Raw genomic sequence first — 20,399 nt, 5'->3', positions numbered from 1 at the left:
AAATGGCAATACTCTCCCAGGATGATCTACAGATTCAATGTGATCCCTATCAAAATCCCCAAAACCATTTTTGCAGAAGTGAAAGAGCTTAGCCTAAAATTCATATGGAATTGTAAGGATTTCAAGTAGGCAAAACAGTGTGGTACAGGAATACAGATAAACATACATCAACAGAACTGAACTGATGTCTCTAAATATAAACCAATCTGTCTGCAGTCAACTGATTGTCAACAATGGTGACTGGACCACTCAATGGGAAAAAAATACTCTCTTCAAAAAAGCATGGTATGGGGCACTGGGGTGACTCAGTCAGTTAAGCATCCAACTTCAGCTCAGGTTAATATCTTGTGGTCCGTGGGTTCAAGCCCAGTATCAGGCTCTGTGCTGAGAGCTCAAAGCCTGGAGCCTGCTTCAGATTCTGTGTCTCCTTCTCTATCTGCCCCTCCCCCACTCGTGCGCTGTCTCTCTCCTCTCTCAAAAAATGAATAAACATTAAAAAAAATTTTTAAACAAAAAATGATGCTACGAACATTGGGTATGCACAAGCAAAAGAATGAAGCTAGACCCCAACCTCACACTATACACAAAAATTAATTCCAAATGGATCAAAGACCTAAAACTATAAAACTCTTAGAAGAAAACAAAGGGGTAAATCTTCATGGCCTTTGATTAGCAATGGATTCTTATAGCTGACACCAAAAGCACAAGCAATAAAAAAACAGATATAATTAACTTTATCAAAATTAAAAATTATTTGCACATTAAAGGATATTATCAACAGAATTAAAAAGCAACCCACAGAATGGGGGAAAATATATGTAGATCATATAGCGGAAAACGGTCTAGTACCCAGAATATCTTTAAATGGGCAAAAGACTTGGATAGACATTTCTCCAAAGAAGATATACAAATGGCCAAAAGCACATGAAAGGATGCTCAACTAGTAATCACAGAAATGTCAACCAAAATCACAATGAGATACCACTTCAAATACATTGGGATGGCTAAAACAAAAAACAAAACCTAAGACAGATTAGAAAATAAGTATTGACAAGGACGTAGAGAAGTGAAACACTCATATTGCTGGTGAGAATGTCAAATGGTACACCTGCTGTAGAAAACAGTTTGGCAGTTCCTCAAATATTTAAACATAAAATTATCATCTGAACCTGTAATTCCACTCCTAGGTATATATCCAGAAAAACTGAAAACAGACATTCCAATAAATCTTGTAATGAATGTTCTTAGGAACATTATCCACAATAGCCAAAAGGAAGAAACAACCCAAACTGCCATCAAAGATGAATGGATAAACAAAATATGACAGGGTCATACAAAACAATATTATTCAGCTGTAAGAAAGAATGAAGTACTAATACATACTACAAAATGAATGAACCTTGAAAATATTGTGCTAAGTGAAAAAAGTCAGACACAAAAGCCACATATTGTATGGTTTCATTTATATGAAATAACCAGGATAGGCAAATCCATAGAGACAGCAAATTTGTGGTTGCAGAATTTGCGGGGAGAGGAGAAAGGGGAGTGACTATTTAAAGGGCATGCAGTTTCCTTTTGATGATAAAATGTCCTGGAACTACAGTGATGGCAGTTGTACAACATTGTCAATGTACTAATACATGTAACTAAATTAGACACTAAAATGGTTTGAATCCTGAATTTTATATGTATTTTGCCATAATAAAATATATAAGGAGAAAAAAGTTCAATGACCATGTTCAAGTGGTAATAACATCTACTTTGCTTATAAATAATTGCTTATAAAAATATTTCCAGAAATAAGTCAGTTGATACAAAAGATTTCAAAATTAGGACAAAGTACTAAACTTACTACCAAGACTCAGGGAGAGGGCAAAGTATAAGATAATCTGGATCTTTCATGGTAACGAAGATTTTTTAAAAGAAAAACTTACAGTAATAAGACGTAGCAAAATACACAGAATTTATTACACCCCGAAGAAGTGCAAACTGATAAATAACTTCAAAATGATTTAAAGTAAAATACGATGGTCATAATGACTTAAGGAAATATGCAATGTTTTAAGCCTAGCCTTCTGAAACTAATAAAAAGAAGGGAAAGCCTTCCTTCCTACAACATATCCCTTGGTTCTACTAGTGGAAACTAAATTTGGGGCAGGAAAAATAGTGGACCAACTCCATACAGCAGTTTTTATATTCGTAACTCAATATACTTTTACAAGTTCAGTCTGAGTCTTCACAACCTACTTTCTCCTAAACCTGTCTACAAAACATTTCATTGACAGATGTGGCTGGTGGTAGGTTTCCATTTTTAACAAAACTTGGTTTCTTGTCTTGAGGATGGAGTTTGCTTAAAAATCTTTCTGTATTTTTTTTCTAATTATGTTGGTGCATCCACTAAAATTCTGTTTTCATAACAACTACTATTCACGGATGTCTATTTTTATTTTATATGAAAGGAAAACTGTAATTTGGAAACACAATGGCACATTTTTTAAATATTCATTTATAAATGGGCTACCTTTGGACCAATGAGCTAGCTTTGGGAAAAAATGTTTACATTTTTGTTTCTTTTTAAAATTATACTAAAATTATTCAAAACCATTTATTTACTGTTAGATTCAAAAAGCTTGCATCTGGTGGTGATACAGGTATCATGCCAATGATTAAGCTCTTAGATTAGCAGTGCTAATAATAATTTGTACACAGATGTTATAAAAAAAAAACTCCTCTTATTCTAGTTATGCTTATTTTTATGTAACACAAAATTTGAGGGTTTTTTTTTTGTCAAGTAAACAAATGACATCGACATTTTAAATCCAAATAAGTTTCTGGCTCAACTCCTACAAGTTGAAATCTACCTTCTATAGTTATATCTCCTTTTTAAAAATATTACTACAATTCAGGATAGAAGGGACATACTTAAAGATCATAAAAGCCATTTATGAAAAGCCCACAGCTAACATCATCCTCAATGGGGAAAAACTGAGAGCTTTTTCCCTGAGATCAGGAACACGACAGGGATGTCCACTCTCACCGCTGTTGTTTAACATAGTGTTGGAAGTTCTAGCATCAGCAATCAGACAACAAAAGGAAATCAAAGCATCAAAATTGGCAAAGATGAAGTTAAACTTTCACTTTTTGCAGATGACATGATATTATACATGGAAAATCCGATAGACTCCACCAGAAGTCTGCTAGAACTGATACATGAATTTAGCAAAGTTGCAGGATACAAAATCAATGTACAGAAATCAGTTGCATTCTTATACACTAATAATGAAGCAACAGAAAGACAAATAAAGAAACTGATCCCATTCACAATTGCACCAAGAAGCATAAAATACCTGGGAATAAATCTAACCAAAGATGTAAAAGATCTGTATGCTGAAAACTATAGAAAGCTTATGAAGGAAATTGAAGAAGATATAAAGAAATGGAAAAACATTCCCTGCTCATGGATTGGAAGAATAAATATTGTCAAAATGTCAATACTACTCAAAGCTATCTACACATCCAATGCAATCCCAATCAAAATTGCACCAGCATTCTTCTCGAAACTAGAACAAGCAATCCTAAAATTCATATGGAACCACAAAAGGCCCCGAATAGCCAAAGTAACTTTGAAGAAGACCAAAGCAGGAGGCATCACAATCCCAGACTTTAGCCTCTACTACAAAGCTGTAATCATCAAGACAGCATGGTATTGGCACAAAAACAGACACATAGGCCAATGGAATAGAATAGAAACCCAAGAACTAGACCCACAAACATATGGCCAACTCATCTTTGACAAAGCAGGAAAGAACATCCAATGGAAAAAAGACAGTCTCTTTAACAAATGGTGCTGGGAGAACTGGACAGCAACATGCAGAAGATTGAAACTAGACCACTTTCTCACACCATTCACAAAAATAAACTCAAAATGGATAAAGGACTCGAATGGGAGACAGGAAACCATCAAAACCCTAGAGGAGAAAGCAGGAAAAGACCTGACCTCAGCCGTAGCAATTTCTTACTTGACACATCCCCAAAGGCAAGGGAATTAAAAGCGAAAATGAACTACTGGGACCTTATGAAGATAAAAAGCTTCTGCACAGCAAAGGAAACAACCAACAAAACTAAAAGGCAACCAACGGAATGGGAAAAGATAATTGCAAATGACATATCGGACAAAGGGCTAGTATCCAAAATCTATAAAGAGCTCACCAAACTCCACACCCAAAAAACAAATAATCCAGTGAAGAAATGGGCAGAAAACATGAATAGACACTTCTCTAAAGAAGACATCCGGATGGCCAACAGGCACATGAAAAGATGCTCAACGTCCCTCCTCATCAGGGAAATACAAATCAAAACCACACTCAGATATCACCTCATGCCAGTCAGAGTGGCCAAAATGAACAAATCAGGAGACTATAGATGCTGGCGAGGATGTGGAGAAACGGGAATCCTCTTGCACTATTGGTGGGAATGCAAATTGGTGCAGCCACTCTGGAAAACAGTGTGGAGGTTCCTCAAAAAATTAAAAATAGACCTACCCTATGACCCAGCAATAGCACTGCTAGGAATTTACCCAAGGGATACAGGAGTACTGATGCATAGGGGCACTTGTACCCCAATGTTTATAGCAGCACTCTCAACAATAGCCAAATTATGGAAAGAGCCTAAATGTCCATCAACTGATGAATGGATAAAGAAATTGTGGTTTATATACAAAATGGAGTACTACGTGGCAATGAGAAAGAATGAAATATGGCCCTTTGTAGCAACGTGGATGGAACTGGAGAGTGTGATGCTAAGTGAAATAAGCCATACAGAGAGGGACAGATACCATATGGTTTCACTCTTATGTGGATCCTGAGAAACTTAACAGAAACCCATGGGGGAGGGGAAGGAAAAAAAAAAAAAAAAAAGAGGTTAGAGTGGGAGAGAGCCAAAGCATAAGAGACTGTTAAAAACTGAGAACAAACTGAGGGTTGATGGGGGGGTGGGAAGGAGGGGAGGGTGGGTGATGGGTATTGAGGAGGGCACCTTTTGGGATGAGCACTGGGTGTTGTATGGAAACCAATTTGACAATAAATTTCATATATTAAAAAAAAAAACTGAGAACAAACTGAGGGTTGATGGGGGGTGGGTGATGGGTATTGAGGAGGGCACCTTTTGGGATGAGCACTGGGTGTTGTATGGAAACCAATTTGACAATAAATTTCATATATTGAAAAAAATAAAAAAATAAAAATAAATGAAAATAAAAATATTACTACATTAATTGTAAAGAAGTTTTGTGCCAAAATTATCAGAATACCAAAGGGGAAAAAAGGTCATAATCTCTCTACACAAATTAAACAGCACAAATGAAGTATTGATATACAACAACTCATTCATTTTTTTTAATGTAAGAGATGCTGCACTTCCTGCTTGTCAGGCACCAAGCAAGGTACTAGTAATACAGCAGAGAATAAATACAGATCCTGTTCACAAGGAGGTTACCCTGTTGTCAGAGTATTGAATATACAGTAAAGCCTTGGTCTGAGAGCATAATTCGTTCCGGAAACATGCTTGTAATCCAAAGCACTTGTATATCAAAGAGAATCTCCCCATAAGGAATAATGGAAACTCAGATGATTCGTGCCACAAGCCAAAAATATTCATATAAAATGATATAAAATGATATGATATAATGATATAACGATATAAAAATAGTAAAGGAAACACAAAATATAAGGGAAAATAAGGAAATTAACCTGCACTTACCTTTGAAAACCTTCGTGTGACGGAGATGAGATAGGAGCGTTATTGCGTAGGACAACTTTCACTATCACTAATGGCATCACTGCTATCTATTGGCTCGATGGAATATTTTTCTGCATGGGGGCCATCATATATGCTCACATGTTGACTACAGTACAGTATTAATAAACTCTTGTCATATGCTGTATTTAATGTAACTGACAATAAGACAACAAAGGAAAGGGCCTATATTTGCAGGCAGCCTAACCTAGAATGAAACAGAACATTCCTAAGCTTACTCTTATATGGAAAAGCAAAGGACTGTCCACAGGTGCTTTGAAGTAACAAAAAATACACTAATGCCAGTTGTGGGCATTCCAACGTTCTGAAAAATCACCGATTACTGCCAAGCACTGTGACCTGAAACCAAGCATCTGAGCATGGGAGATGATCACCCACAATCCCACAGCAAGAGAGAGACAGAAGAACCATTGGCTTAGTTGTGATCATGTGATATTTGGCATCACATACTACTCATATTACAAGGCATCATTCATTTATCAAGTTAAAATTTATTAGAAATGTTTGCTCATCTTGCAGAATACTCGCAAAATAAGTTACAATCCAATGTTTTACGGTACAACTATTCAAATAACGAAATATTTTTTTAAAAGTCATGGCATCCCTCTTTTCAAGTGCTTTCTTTTTTAATTTCAAACATTTTAAATTTTGCTTTGTAAAACCACTATTAAGACATGAAAAATTAGGATTAAACTGAGCTACCAGAGTTTTTTTTAAGGTTAAGCTTAATTTTTGATAAATGCTGCTAAGACTTTGGATTAAGCATTATAAATATCAGTAATATTTATGTGAACCTGGGGAGTGCTCAGCAAAACTATATTAGGGCCTTTCATGTTGTAAGGAATATAGACAGACCAAGGTGATGCCGATTTACTGGAAGAACACATGGAGAAGAAATTATCTGCAGAAACTGACTCAGCTGCTACACAACCAGACAACACTGAGAAATATAAAGACAGCTTCTTGTTGGTGAGGATACAATGGTTTTAAAACACAAATAGCAGCTATAGTAACCAACTAGTGGCTCTGATGACGTGCTCATCTAATGATCTCCTCTGTCTCAAACATGTTATTATCTGTCTCATAGTAATTGCCATTTGAAGTCATCATTCAGGGGTGCATGACTGGCTCAGTCAGTAGAGCATGTGACTCTTAATCTCAGGGTTGTGAGTTCAAGCCCCACACTGGGTGTGGAGCCTACTTGAAAAGGAAGGGAGGGAGGGAGGGAAGAAGAAAGAAGAAGGAAGAGAGGGAAGGAGGAAGGGAGGGAGGAAATGAAATAATCATTCAGTCTTCTCTTTCTCACATGTCACAACAAAACCACTGGCAAATCTTGACTGCTCTAGATTCAAAATATAACCCGAATCCAACCACTTCTTATGAGTTCCACAGCTAATACCATTTCAAGCCACCATCATCTCTCTCCTGGACTTATCATCCTGCAATGCCCTCCCTCCTAACTTAACATCCTGTTTCTGCTCTCTCCCTCAGTCCATTCTCTGACAGCCCAAGTTGCTGTTAAGGTGCACATCATGTCCCATCACTTTCCTGTTCAAAATCCTGCAATGACTTCCCAGCACACTTGAAACAAAAGTGCCTCACCATAATTTGTAAGACTTTATATAATTTGATCCCTGGATACGTCCCAATCTCATTAGCTACCAGTCTCGTTACCTATCTCCCACTGCTCCAACATTGGCCTTCTCCCTGTTCCTTAAAATACGCAGGCATACTCCTGCCTCAAAGCTTTTCCACATGCTATTTTCTCTGCCAATAAACACTCTTCCTCCACCTGCTCTCTCCCTCATGTCTTCTAGATCTCTCTCAGTTCAACTACTTCTTCCTAAGAAAGGCCTTCTTTGACCACCAAATCCAAAACAAAAACAAAAACAAAAAACTCTATTCCCATCTCTGATTTATTTTTCTTTGTGGACTTATCACTACCTGAAATAATATTATATATAATTATTCTTTACTTAATGCAAGTCTCCCCAATTAGAATTTAAGCTCATGAAGGCAAACTTTTGTTCACTACTGCATCTTCCACACCTTAAATTAGTGCCTGACACATAGTTGAGATCCAGTATTTCTTTAATAACGAATTACTTCTTGTGACTCCATGTCCCTCTATCTGCCTCTCTCTACTGACTCTGTTTTTGTGTGCCTAGAATTAAGAAACCCTCCCATTACCTGAGTTAATCATCATTCAACAGTGAGTGTCTAATTAGATAGGTTACCCAATAAGCAGCCAGATGGGTGTCTTGGCTAGAGCACCAATCCTTGGTCCCCAGTCTCTTTTGGCTACAGCATCAAGTCACGTGGCATAAAACATGTAGCCTTATGGGGTGTCTGGTGGCTCAGTCAGTTAAGCATGCGACTCTTGGTTTCAGCTCAGGTCATGATCTCACAGTTCATGGTTAAGCCCTGCATCGGGCTCTGTGAGTGCGGAGCCTGCTTGGGATTCGCTCTCTTGCTCTCTCGCTCTCTCCCCCTCTCTTTCTGCCCTCCCCTGCTCACACTGCTCATACTCTCTCTCAAAATAAATAAATAAACTTAAAAAAGAACATGAAGTCTTACATTCAAAAAATCACCTGTGGCCATTTTCCTCATGTTTTGTGAAAACATAATAGGCACTTAAGTTACTGGACTCTCCTCTAATATAAAAATAACAAAAGAGACCTTTCTCTTTAGTTATTTTTCTTCACTTCTTCTATTTCCATTATGGGCTACAAATTTTCATGCCTCCTATCTAAGATAATAAATGGAGCCAAACTTCAAAGGGAATTTCTTTCTTCTACCCACCAAAATGCTTATTCTATCTTTCCTTCTAAGCAAACCCGTAACCCCACCCACATTACTTTCCTTCAGTCTTTATGGGGAAAATTTGCTAATGTGTATCTGAGAGCCAGATTTCTTTATTAACTAAATTGTTTTTTCTGAAGATTTTTTTTTTCATTTTAATAAGGAATCTTACAGAAAGCAGCGCTTTAGCCCAGCAGCAAGAATTGTTAATACGCAATTTGGGGCAGTAGGACAATGATTATGGAGATACTGGCCTTAAAATCCCTCAAATGACTTCACTTGCATGACTATTGCTACCCTATTTATGAAATTACCCGGTTATGTGCGATTCTCATTCATTCACACATTCATTCAGCAAATGTTTGAGTGTCTATTTTGTTAAGGAACCATACAGTGCTCTTGGGTCACAAGAGTGGACTTTAAGCAGAAAGTTATCCTTTTTAAGACTTTATTATGAAATATTTCTGGGAATAAATATACTTCTGAAGCATGTTTTATCAGCAACAATCAGTGTGGATCACTTAGGCTTCTTTTTTATGGATCACTTGTTTGTAGACAGTGTAGGTATATTCTGAAATCATTAAATCTATGGGGGAAATTTTCTAATGTATAAACCCCAGTGATATGGTGTCACTGCCAATTTAGTTAAGAAATTGCATTTTCTTCTGCACGGTACTCAATTACCTCAACAATCTGTTTTACCTTTTTTTTTAGGGCACACAAGCAATATTTACTAAAAGATGAGTACCATGCTTAGGTATACACTATTTACACAGATTTACTCACAAGTGTAAACACTTTATGTAGGCTTCCATAAATGTCCATTACATCCATTCATTTTGCTAATATGGTCAAACTGTGTTTTATTTTATAAATGGGTCAACCATTTCTATTTTGATAAAAAGGTAATATCTATTCTTTATAAAGATTTGGAAAATGTTCATTTTCACCAGCTTTAAAACCATCTCTAGCCAATTTAATGTGCCCTACAATATAGCCACAATACATTGCATTGCCATCTGTACTAAATGCTATCCTCCCACTCTGCCTTGTTATTCTTACACCTAATCCTCTCTGTAACCCTTACACCTCCCACACTATCCTAACTTCATAATTGTCACAAAGGAAATGATCATTTCATCTCACACACCATCGTTTTCAGCAAATTTTCTTATCCTGGTGATGTGGCCTTTAATTCCAGCCATCTGACTGTATAAGCCCTTTCTTATCAGGCCATCAGTGGGATGACATTGATAAACTCTGTACCTCTACTCCTCTAAATAGATGACTGCTATATTTTGCTTTGACTCTTAGACATATTGAACACATATATAACATTCTAATAGCCTGATGTTCAAAGGCTTTTTCATATCTCCACAACATTTTTATGTTCTCCTACAATGTCATTTTAAGATCAAATATCTAAGCCACTTAACTTAATTGGGAAACATTATGCTAATTAAACTAAGGGTGTTGGTTCATGTGCCATAATAACCAATTAGCCAGAAAAAAAGCAAATATAAAAAAGACTATATCTCAACATTGGGTAAAGACATCACCATTTCATCAATATCAGAAGAGGTTACCAAAGTATAGAGATTACCAAATGGTATAGCACCATATTTGAAAAGCAATTGACATCCTACGCTCACTAGGTTAGCCATATCAGCTCCACAGGCTCTGGACAACATATTACATGCATATAATTGCTATGGAATATAAATTATATATGCATAATTAATTTGTGCAACATTCTTATCCACAAATAGCTATATTGAAGGTGATGGGACAGAGAGTTATGAGACCCAACCTGGTCCTTGACTCTTTTTTCAATCCCAAATAATAACTGTTTAAACCAGATTGTACCAGAGAGTGGAAAAGGCGAGAAAGGTGAACAGTTATCTAAAATTCTTCTGTTGGTGGGTAGACAATAAATCTCCTATGTCTAAATAGTGGAGAGAAAGAACACTGGAAAACACTCACAGTCCAAAATGAACTGACAGAAAATAAGTAGTAATGCAAGGAAGTTAGCAATCAGCATTAACAAAGGTAACCACAAAGGGATATAGTCCTTCATAACTACAGAGCATTTACTGATTCAGATGTGCCAGACTGAAGTGACAGAAATGAACAGACCAGTATCTCTCAACTGGGTCTATGGCCTCAGGGAGTCTGAACAGGTATTTTCTATAAGATTTTTTTTTAACGTGTATCTTCATTCCCATATTAATTTTTTTGTTTATTTATTTTTATTTTTATTTTTATTTATTTATTTATTTTTAAATATATGAAATTTATTGTCAAATTGGTTTCCATACAACACCCAGTGCTCACCCCAAAAGATGCCCTCTTCAATACCCATCACCCACCCTCCCCTCCCTCCCACGCCCATCAGCCCTCAGTTTGTTAATTTTTAAAATTATTTTCAGCATTTTACTTTTCATCTGAATGCTTGCCTTCCAATTATACTACAATGTAATTTTGGCTTCCATGTTTATTTTTCCTTTACAATTACATTAACCCCAAATAATCACCTAATATAACAACATTAAACTTATAATGCGCTCTCCAACAAGGAATGCTTCAAATCTGAATATGAATCAGTTTTCCAGTTTTACCTTACACTGTCTAAAATTCTTCTTCTCCTGCTCCACCCAATATATTCACTGCCTTAAGTCTATTTGAGGATTTCTAGCTTTTGCCATATTACTGGTACCCACCATGAAATGACTGCCAAATGTCTGCCAAAGGTACTACCATCCAATGACTCTAGAGCTACCAATTTTTAAGTTGTCGGACAAGTGTCATGTTCCCACTTTGTGCCATGCTTGAACACCTGGGCCCAAGTAGTGCCTGCCACTTGTGCCCATATACTCAGTCCCTCATGGAAGCTTTTTCACCTACCATCTGCAGCCTTTCTCTCCCCAGAATTGGATATGGATCCATCGAGCCAGGTCATGGAGGCAATACCTGAGACAGACAAACACTATTCCATTACATCGATGCTTTGCAGCAGGTCAAAATCTTCCTTTCTTTGGGAAAAAAAAATTTAAAGCAAAATGACTTCCAGTGATGCTCTGATCCAGTTCATAAGACATCCTGGAACCTATCTGAATCCTCACTAAAGTTCTAGCTGGCGTATCTTCCCTCAGTCCACTCCCTACTGCCCAGAATCCCATTATGAGGCAATAAGGACCATTCTGGATTCTGGGGGTAAAATGCAACCTAAAAGAAGAAGTAAAGATGCAAAAAGAACTAAAAATAAAAACAAGAATTAAAAAACTTAGAGTTCAAAGGAAAAGGATAATTCTCAATACACCACGTTTCCAAACTTACTCTCCATATATCTAGAATTCCTATGGTGAGTAACAGCCTCTAAGCAAAATTTGAAAAGGTCAGTGTGGTTTCCTGTAAGATACTGGAACTCAGATGACACTCTTTGATGGTCTTCTAGTGTAATATATCACTAAGGAAAGGGAGGGATTCTCCACCAGTTCACCAAAAACTACCATTCAGCTCTGGGGATGCCAGGAAAGGGTACCTGAAAGTGTAGCAGCAATGCCCAATAGGAGATTGAGGAACCTGGCAAGAAATAGTAGGTTTCTCTTTTAAGAACACATGTGAAAGATCATCTGGAAAGTTTGAGGGTACCCAGGTAGGGACAAAAGCCAAGAAACTGTGGTCATTATTCTTAATTTGACCCTTGGAGAAAGGTTATAATGATCAGGGGCACCATTTATTCGGTGCCTACAAAACAATATATGGGATAGACTTACACTAGAAAAAAATTATTAATTTTTTATCTGGAATTCAGAGCCTACAAAACAATATATGGGACAGACTTATACTAGAAAAAATTATTAATTATTTATCCGGAATTCAGATTTAACTGGGATCATGTATTTTTTATTTTTCTTAATGTTTATTATTTATTTTTTGAGAGAGACAGACAGAGCGTGAGGAGGGGCAGAGAGGGAGACACAGAATCTGAAGCAGACTCCAGGTTCTGAGCTGTCAGCACAGAACCCGATGCCAGGCTCAAACCCACAAACTGTGAAATCAAAACCTGAGCGAAAGTCAGACACTTAACTGACTGAGACATCCAGGTGCCCGGATCATGTATTTTTATTTGCTAAATCTGGCAACCCTAATCCTAGAAGCTTAGGATAAACATGGAGATGCACCACCCAGATCCCCCTTCTAAGAAAGACTTGCTAAACAGTAACAAGGAAAACGGCCAGTGCACAGATGTCTCCTTCTGTCAGCCCCAGCAAGGTCTGCCTCAACTGCAGAGAACTGTGTTCAAGAAGTCATACATTTTCTAGGGTGGCCTACATCCAGTGACTGAGCAAGGAAGGAATTCGAAGGCCCAGCAACTCTGGCCTCACATGGGATAACTCTAGAGCTGCCCAGTGAGCTGGCCAAGGTTTTGTCAGGCCTACTTCACAGTTCAACTTTTCACTCTATTCTGTACTGCCTCTTCCCATTGCCTTTAATAGGAATCCATCCCTAACAAACACCTTACAACCCCAGTTCAATTTTCATTCTGATTTCCAGAGAACCCAACCTGCAAAAGTTGGGCAGTGCCTACAAACAATATATGGCAGAGACTTATACTAAAAAAAGTATTGTTTGTCCAGAATGGACATAATGTCTCGAAAAATAGGCAAGAAGATGGAGCTGTGCAACAAGAGCACTCACTACCTGACGATGAGGACCCTGTTACTGATGGGCAGGTGGAACAAGGCACTAAATGGTAATCTGTTGTTAAACCTTTCCTAGTGGTGAATTAGGAGAATGTACTAGCATGGAGGAAATAGTGACCATGAGGGTAATGAGGTTAGATTAGTATTTCCTAAACCCCACAGGTGTTCTACAAGAGAAAACGGACAAATGAGAGTGAGTAACAGGTAACTGAAAGTCAGATGTAAAAGCCAGAAGACCTTCTCAGTTGCATACCAAAAGGTTCTCATTCCCCACAAGAAGAAGGCAGAGAAAGAGAAGACCAAGCCCAGAATTTAACTGTCACAGTAACTGAACCAAAGCAGGTCTGTGTGTAAAGGTCAGGAACTTGGCTGGGAAAACTTTTGACTGGGACAGAAGTAATGTGAACATATTGGCGAATATCTCCAAAGACTTTGACTCCCTACTAAATCTAAATAGAATTGGCCTCTACCCTACTAAGAGCTAATACCCCCAACCTCTGTCCCCCCACCCATTTCTACCCGTCACTGCCCATCTCCAATCCAGGTGCTAAAAGACAATTCAGAGCCCTCAGTGACAGAGACTGCACCTTGTCCTACTAACCTTCTTCTTCTAAGATTCCCTCAGGGAGAGAGCACCATCAGAAACCTGATAGAGCGACTTCCCAAAAATATATGGAGAGGTGGATCTAAACACTGCTAAAGAGGAGATAGGGCAGATGTAGGTCCCCACAGTTTGGCTAAGGCTTTACTTGGTCTGCACAACAGTTTGACTTCTTCCTCTGCACATTCCTGCTCCCCCCTTCCCTTTCACACGTGTTATCCCCTAGTGAATATTTTATATTTACTCTACTTTATATATACTCTACTTTCAGAGAACCCAACTGCAACAAAGGTTAGCCTAAAGTCTGTTGTTTCTGTTCCCCACTAATTTTGTGAGCTTCGTAATTTTTTTCCTACTTAAACCCTCTAGAGTGGACTCCATCACATGCAACTTTGAAGTCTGACCAATATCAACATCAAGATGTTATTCAAATACAAAGAAAACATTCAGAGATCTTCAAATATTAAAGAACACAGAGATGACAAAAGACATTACTGCATCTTGCCAATCAGCCATTTAAGAGATTATCCAAACTAAAGAACTGGAAGATGAAAAAGCCACAGTATAAAAACAAATAAAAACAAAAACAAAACACAAGATTGGTGGCAAAGAGTGAACTCATTTATATACATTACTAATAAAGAACAACTGCAGGAATTATGGTTACTTGATCACGGATATTATAAACATAGAAAATGTAACAATAATCATATAACTTAAGAAATTGGAGGGTGGTAAGCCAGGAGGATGTATAAGAGAACTAATATTCTCACTTTTCACAGCAGAGTGTCAATCAATTCTATCTAAAATTAAAACAGTCATTTAATAAGACATAATGCTCCAACTTCTTAGTTTTTCATAATCTTTTAAAATCAGAATCAGAATCTTACAAGAAATAAATCCTGTGGTAAAGAGGCACTTATTTGAAGTTCAACATTGTTTTAACTGGTCTCTTTCACCTCTATTTAATTTACATAAAATAAAATATAATATTTCATTTAAAATAGAATCTGTAATATGATCCATTTTTATAAAACTAAAAATATTTTTATGTTTTCCATCGGTACAATTTCTTTATGTCTACAGTTCTGCCTATACATACATATACTTCTGTGTGTGTGTGTGTGTGTGTGCACGCACACAGTTCTGCATTTAGAAAGAAAGTTCTATGTAGACAAAGATACCTGGAATAATATTCTCCTAATTGATAACAGTAATTTCTGAATGGTAAAATAGAGGCTATTTTTTTAATTTAATTTTTGTATTTTCCACATTGTTTGAATTACTGATAGTCAGCAAATATAATTTTTCCCCAAAGGAATGAAAATAAGCAAAGGCCAGATATTTAAAATTTTGTGTGCTATGCTAAAGCTGCAGATTTTTTATAAATTTCTGAGGATCGAAGCTCTTGAACTAGTTTGAGACGAAAATTAAAGCCATATGAATAGGTGTGATCTCCTGAGAAGATCAGAAAAAGAAAAGAAGATAACCACATATATATAATTTTTATGCCTGAGGAGCAGGAACAAAGAGAAAAGAAATACATGAAGAAAATTCAAAAGTCAGGGCAGTAAGATGAAAATCAGGATCCTATGCTATCATGAAAACCAAGAAAGGACACAGTGGTCAGCATTGTCGAACGCTACAGAGAGGCCATGTAAGACATTAACTGAAAATCACAAGCAAGAAATTACTAGTAATCATGGAAAGATAGCTTTCAATACTGTGATTGAAAGTGGAAGCCAGATTGTGGTGGTTCATGAGTGAATGACTTATAAGGAAGCATTATACTATTCATTTCTAGAGTTTGGATAAGGAGGAAAGAAAAGATCTCAAGCTGGTGTAGTTTAGAGAGAACAAGAATTTTTTTGTTATTTTTTAAGATGATAAAGACTTCAGAATATGCATATAATGAAAGACAACTATCTATAGAAAAGGAGATGTTGAAGATGAAGAAAAATAATGGGTTGGTATCTAAGAAAAATAAAGAAGCATGGATTTGACGCACAGAGGAAAAAGAATAGACAGTACTTTCAAATGAAAGAACCTAAAAATAAATCCAAAAAGAAGTACATTTCATGGAGAAGAGGAAGTTGGGAGAATTGTTATGTTCACCAATTGCGTCATTTATAATAATTGGATTCAAAGGATATCTTTTTAAGGTGATACATGACAAGTTAAGTATAAGCATATTTAATAGTACAACAGTAACCCTTACAAAAGATTATATAATTAACTAAAATAAGATAGTAAAGGAGTGTGAAGGAAAATAAAGGAAACACACTAATGTTATTGCTCAGAGTAGAGAAACAATTGTTACTGTTTAAAGTAAGACTACTAAACATATTACATAAAGATGCAGTTCTAAAAGGAACTATTAGGATAAAAACAAAACTTCTATAATAATAGATTTATGTAAAAAAAGGAAAAGGAAAAAAGACAAGACTTTTTGAAAAAGTGGAAAACAATATAAAAATTATTATGAATTAAAAATTAAAATTAAAAGCATTCAAATTAAAAGCAAAGAACTAAAAGCAAACATCTGTTATATTAGTAAGTGCAAATGAGTTTAATTCAATCATTAGAAGAAAAATATTCTTAGAATGGATCACAAAGCAAAACCCAATTCTGTAGTGCAACAGTTATCAAACATTTTTGGCCCTAGGACCCACACCCTCTAACCTCTTAAAAATTTTAGAGGACCCCAAAGAGTGTCTGTTTGTGTAGATTATATCTATTGATATTTACTGTTACTGAAATTAAAACTGAAATTTTTATTTGTTATTTATTATATAAATAAATTATTAATTTTTTAATTTATTTAAAAATAACAAGCCATTAAATGTTACCATAAATAATGTATCTTATGGGGAAAAACTATATTTTCCAAAACAAACAAAAATTTAGTAAAAAAAAGTAGAATTATGTTACATATTTTGCAAATATTGTTAATATCTGGCATGATATAGGACAACTGGATTGTCATAAATGACTCTATATCTACCTGTAAATTCCAGAAAACAGAAATAAAACAGGCTACAACATGACCACTATGTAATAACATTGGAAATTAACAAACTCATAAAATGAAAAGGCTTTTACATCTGGAAATTTTAAAACTGCAAAATAACTGCCAGGTCAAAAAATATATATAAACCAAAATAGAGAAAATAGCATTATTTTCAATAATGATAACACTATGTATTCAAATACAGTTGGCCCTTGCACAATATGGGAGCCAGAGGCACCAACCCCTGCACCATCAAAACTCCATGTGTAACTTGTGACTCCCTAAAAATTTAACTACTAATAGCCTGCCGTCGAGCCTTATCAATAACACAAACAGCCAATTAACACATATTTTGTATATTATATGCATTATATGCTGTATTCTTACAGTAAAGTAAGCTAGAGAAAAGGAAATGTTATTAAGAAAATCATAAGAAAGAGAAAATACATTCACAGTACTACTGTGTTTACTGGAAAAAAAAAAAAAAACATGTATAAGTGGACCCATGCTGAACAAACCCTTGTTGTTCAAGGGTCAACTGTATAATTTACCAAAACTGAACACAAAAAATACAGAAAATGTTAATAGACCAAGTTCCAAAGAAGCACTTGAAAATTGCTAAAGAGAAAGACACCCATTCCCACCCCCCAAAAAAGAACAGTTTCCAAGAAGTTTATGAAACTTTAAAGAAAGATTGTCCAGTGTTACTTAAACTTCCCAATTACAGAGAGATAGAAAGAAAATTTGCATATATTTGTATGAAATAACATTAATACCAAGTCTGACAAAGACTGTACAAAAAAGAAAACTATAAATCAGTATCATTTAGGAAAATTTATGCAAAAATCTTAAGTAAAATATTGCTAAATATATTTGAGCAGTACATTAAAAGATTAATATGTAAAAACCTAATAAGATTTGTTCCAGAAAGCAAGGATGGTTGGAAATTATCAAGTGGGATTCATTTCATAAATGCAATTGTTCAAAGCTTTAGAAAATATAAACATTTTACTAGTTCTAATAACAGAAAATGTTTATCTCTAATGTGCTGAATATTTCTTTAATTTTTTTCTGTTTTATTAATTTTTGAGAGAGACAGAGACAGAGTGTGAGCAGAGAGGGGCAGACAGAGAGGGAAACACAGAATCCAAAGCAGGCTCCAGGCTCCAAGCTGTCAGCCCAGAGCCTGACACGGGGCTTGAACTCACAAACTGTGAGATCATGACCTGAGCTGAAGTCAGATGTTTAACTGACTGAGCCACCCAGGCACCCCAAAATCTATTTTTGATTAAAGAAAACGACTGAATGAAATAGAAATACCGAGATACTTCCTGAATGTGATAAAATATTTCTGTTATGGCCCCAAAGCCCACATCATATTTTATAGGAAACATTATAAGTATTGACACTACAGTCAGGAAGAAATAAGCTACTATCACCACTATTCTTTAACGTGGAATGAATGCTGATGATTTGACTGAATACTTAGGGGGAAAAATACACATACACACACATGGAAACAGAATAGTTGGAAAACACAATAGATTATAGATAGATAGAGATTAGATAGATAGATAGATATTAGATAGAGAGATAGATAATAAAGATGGAGTAGAGATATGACATGACTAACTCTTACCAATGAATGTAAGCAGTAGTGCTATGTGTCACTTCCCAGACAAGGCTTTTAAAATGCAGGGTTTGTTTTTTTTATACTGTATCCTTCTCTGACTAAATGCAGACGACAGTAAGGCTCCAATAGATGGTGAAACCAAAAGATGAAGGAGCCTGAGTCTCTGAATGTAAGCTCTGAATAGAGGAAAGCCATACACTGGACAGGACTAGATTTATTAGCATCTAAGGCTAGAAGGGACAAGATGAACTACTCAATAGTCTTGGGAGAGGGTGATCACCTGAAAAAATATGATATCCATACCTCAGACTGTATATGGCATAAATTTAAATTTCATCAGATTTAAAACCATAAGCCACAATAGTATTATCATTCAAAATCCAGAATTCATAAGAGAAATCAAAATAAAAATAAATATTCTAAATGGTACAAAAAATACCATAAACAAAGTAATTAGACAGTAACAAACTGGTCAAAAAATAGTTGCAACTCATATCACAAACAAAGGGTTAATCTCACAAATTTATAAAGCCTTCAAAAAAATTGATAAGAAAAAGACCAATATCCAATAGGAAAAAAAAGAGTAAAAGATAAGATAAGTCCCAAAGAAAGGAAATATAAATGGTTTTTAAATACACAACAAGATTCCCAACCTAACTCAAGGCAAAATAAACCAATTAAATAAAACTATATTCAGATACCATTTTTACCAATCAGATTTGAAAAAATTCAAAATTATGATAAAATCATTGCTGGAGAGTCCGTAGGAAAATAGGGGATCTCATATAACTGGTGGAAGGACTAATCAGTATCATTTAACAATATTTATAAGAATTACAAATGCATATATCTTCTGACTCAATGATTCCACTTCTGGGTATAGAGCCTACATATAAACTTACACGTATGCAAAATAATTTATGTACATGTTGACTTATTACAGGATTGTATTTAACAGCAAAATGTAGGGAACAATTCAAAGCTCCTTCAAAAGAGGACTAGAGTTTTGAAAATTATAGGGAGTGCCTGCCTGGTTCAATTATAGAGCATGCAACTCTTGATCTCAGGGTCATGAGTTCAAGCCCTACATTGGGTATGGAGCTTTAAAAAATAAGATAAAAATAAAAATTATGGTATATCTATATAATGAAATGTTATTTAAAAGAAAAGAACAAGAAAATTTCTTACTTGTATGAAAGGATCTCCAATATCTATTATTAAGTTTCAAAAAAAGAACAGAAAAGCAAAAATAGTACGCTACTTCTGTGTTTTTAAACAGAGGGTAAACAAAACTGCATATACATATTTGCTTATGCTTGCATAACTGTAACTCTAGAAGTAAATACAAAAACTAATTTAAGTGGTCAACTACGGTGTACAAATCACTGAACAGATGAGTGAGAGATTTCATATTCCATCCCATTTTGAACCATGTGACTATATTCTCTATTCAATATAAAATTTTAACATAAACTTTTTCATATTCATATTTTTCAAAAGAAATAATTTCATGGGGGCGCCTGGGTGGCTCAGTCGGTTAAGCGTCCGACTTGGGCTCAGGTCATGATCTCGCGGTCCGCGGGTTCAAGCCCCGCGTCGGGCTCTGGGCTGATGGCTCAGAGCCTGGAGCCTGCTTCCGATTCTGTGTTTCCCTCTCTCTCTGCCCCTCCCCCGTTCATGCTGTGTCTCTCTCTGTCTGAAAAATAAATAAACGTTAAAAAAAATTTTTTTAAATAAAAAAAGAAATAATTTCATAAAGTTTTCTTCTATTTTATTTTACTTTTTTAATGTTTATTTATTTATTTTGAGAGAGAGAGAGAGAAGCAGATAGAG

The 20,399-nt window shown here is 35.7% G+C and overlaps 1 long non-coding RNA gene across 2 annotated transcripts; it reads left to right on the top strand.

The window, feature by feature from the left end:
- Window positions 1-11,859: 11,859 nt before the first annotated feature.
- On the top strand, window positions 11,860-14,478 carry LOC122241355. Of its 2 annotated transcripts, none has more exons than XR_006221443.1 (3): window positions 11,860-11,977; window positions 13,257-13,372; window positions 14,293-14,478. It is a non-coding gene; the product is annotated as an uncharacterized LOC122241355 (long non-coding RNA). The 2 variants fall into 2 exon arrangements; XR_006221442.1 differs by having other exon boundaries at window positions 13,174-13,372.
- Window positions 14,479-20,399: the final 5,921 nt, after the last annotated feature.

The sequence above is a fragment of the Panthera tigris genome, chromosome C1 (assembly GCF_018350195.1).
Source record: "Panthera tigris isolate Pti1 chromosome C1, P.tigris_Pti1_mat1.1, whole genome shotgun sequence".
NCBI lineage: Eukaryota > Metazoa > Chordata > Mammalia > Carnivora > Felidae > Panthera > Panthera tigris.
This window is presented reverse-complemented; position numbering and strand designations above follow the sequence as displayed.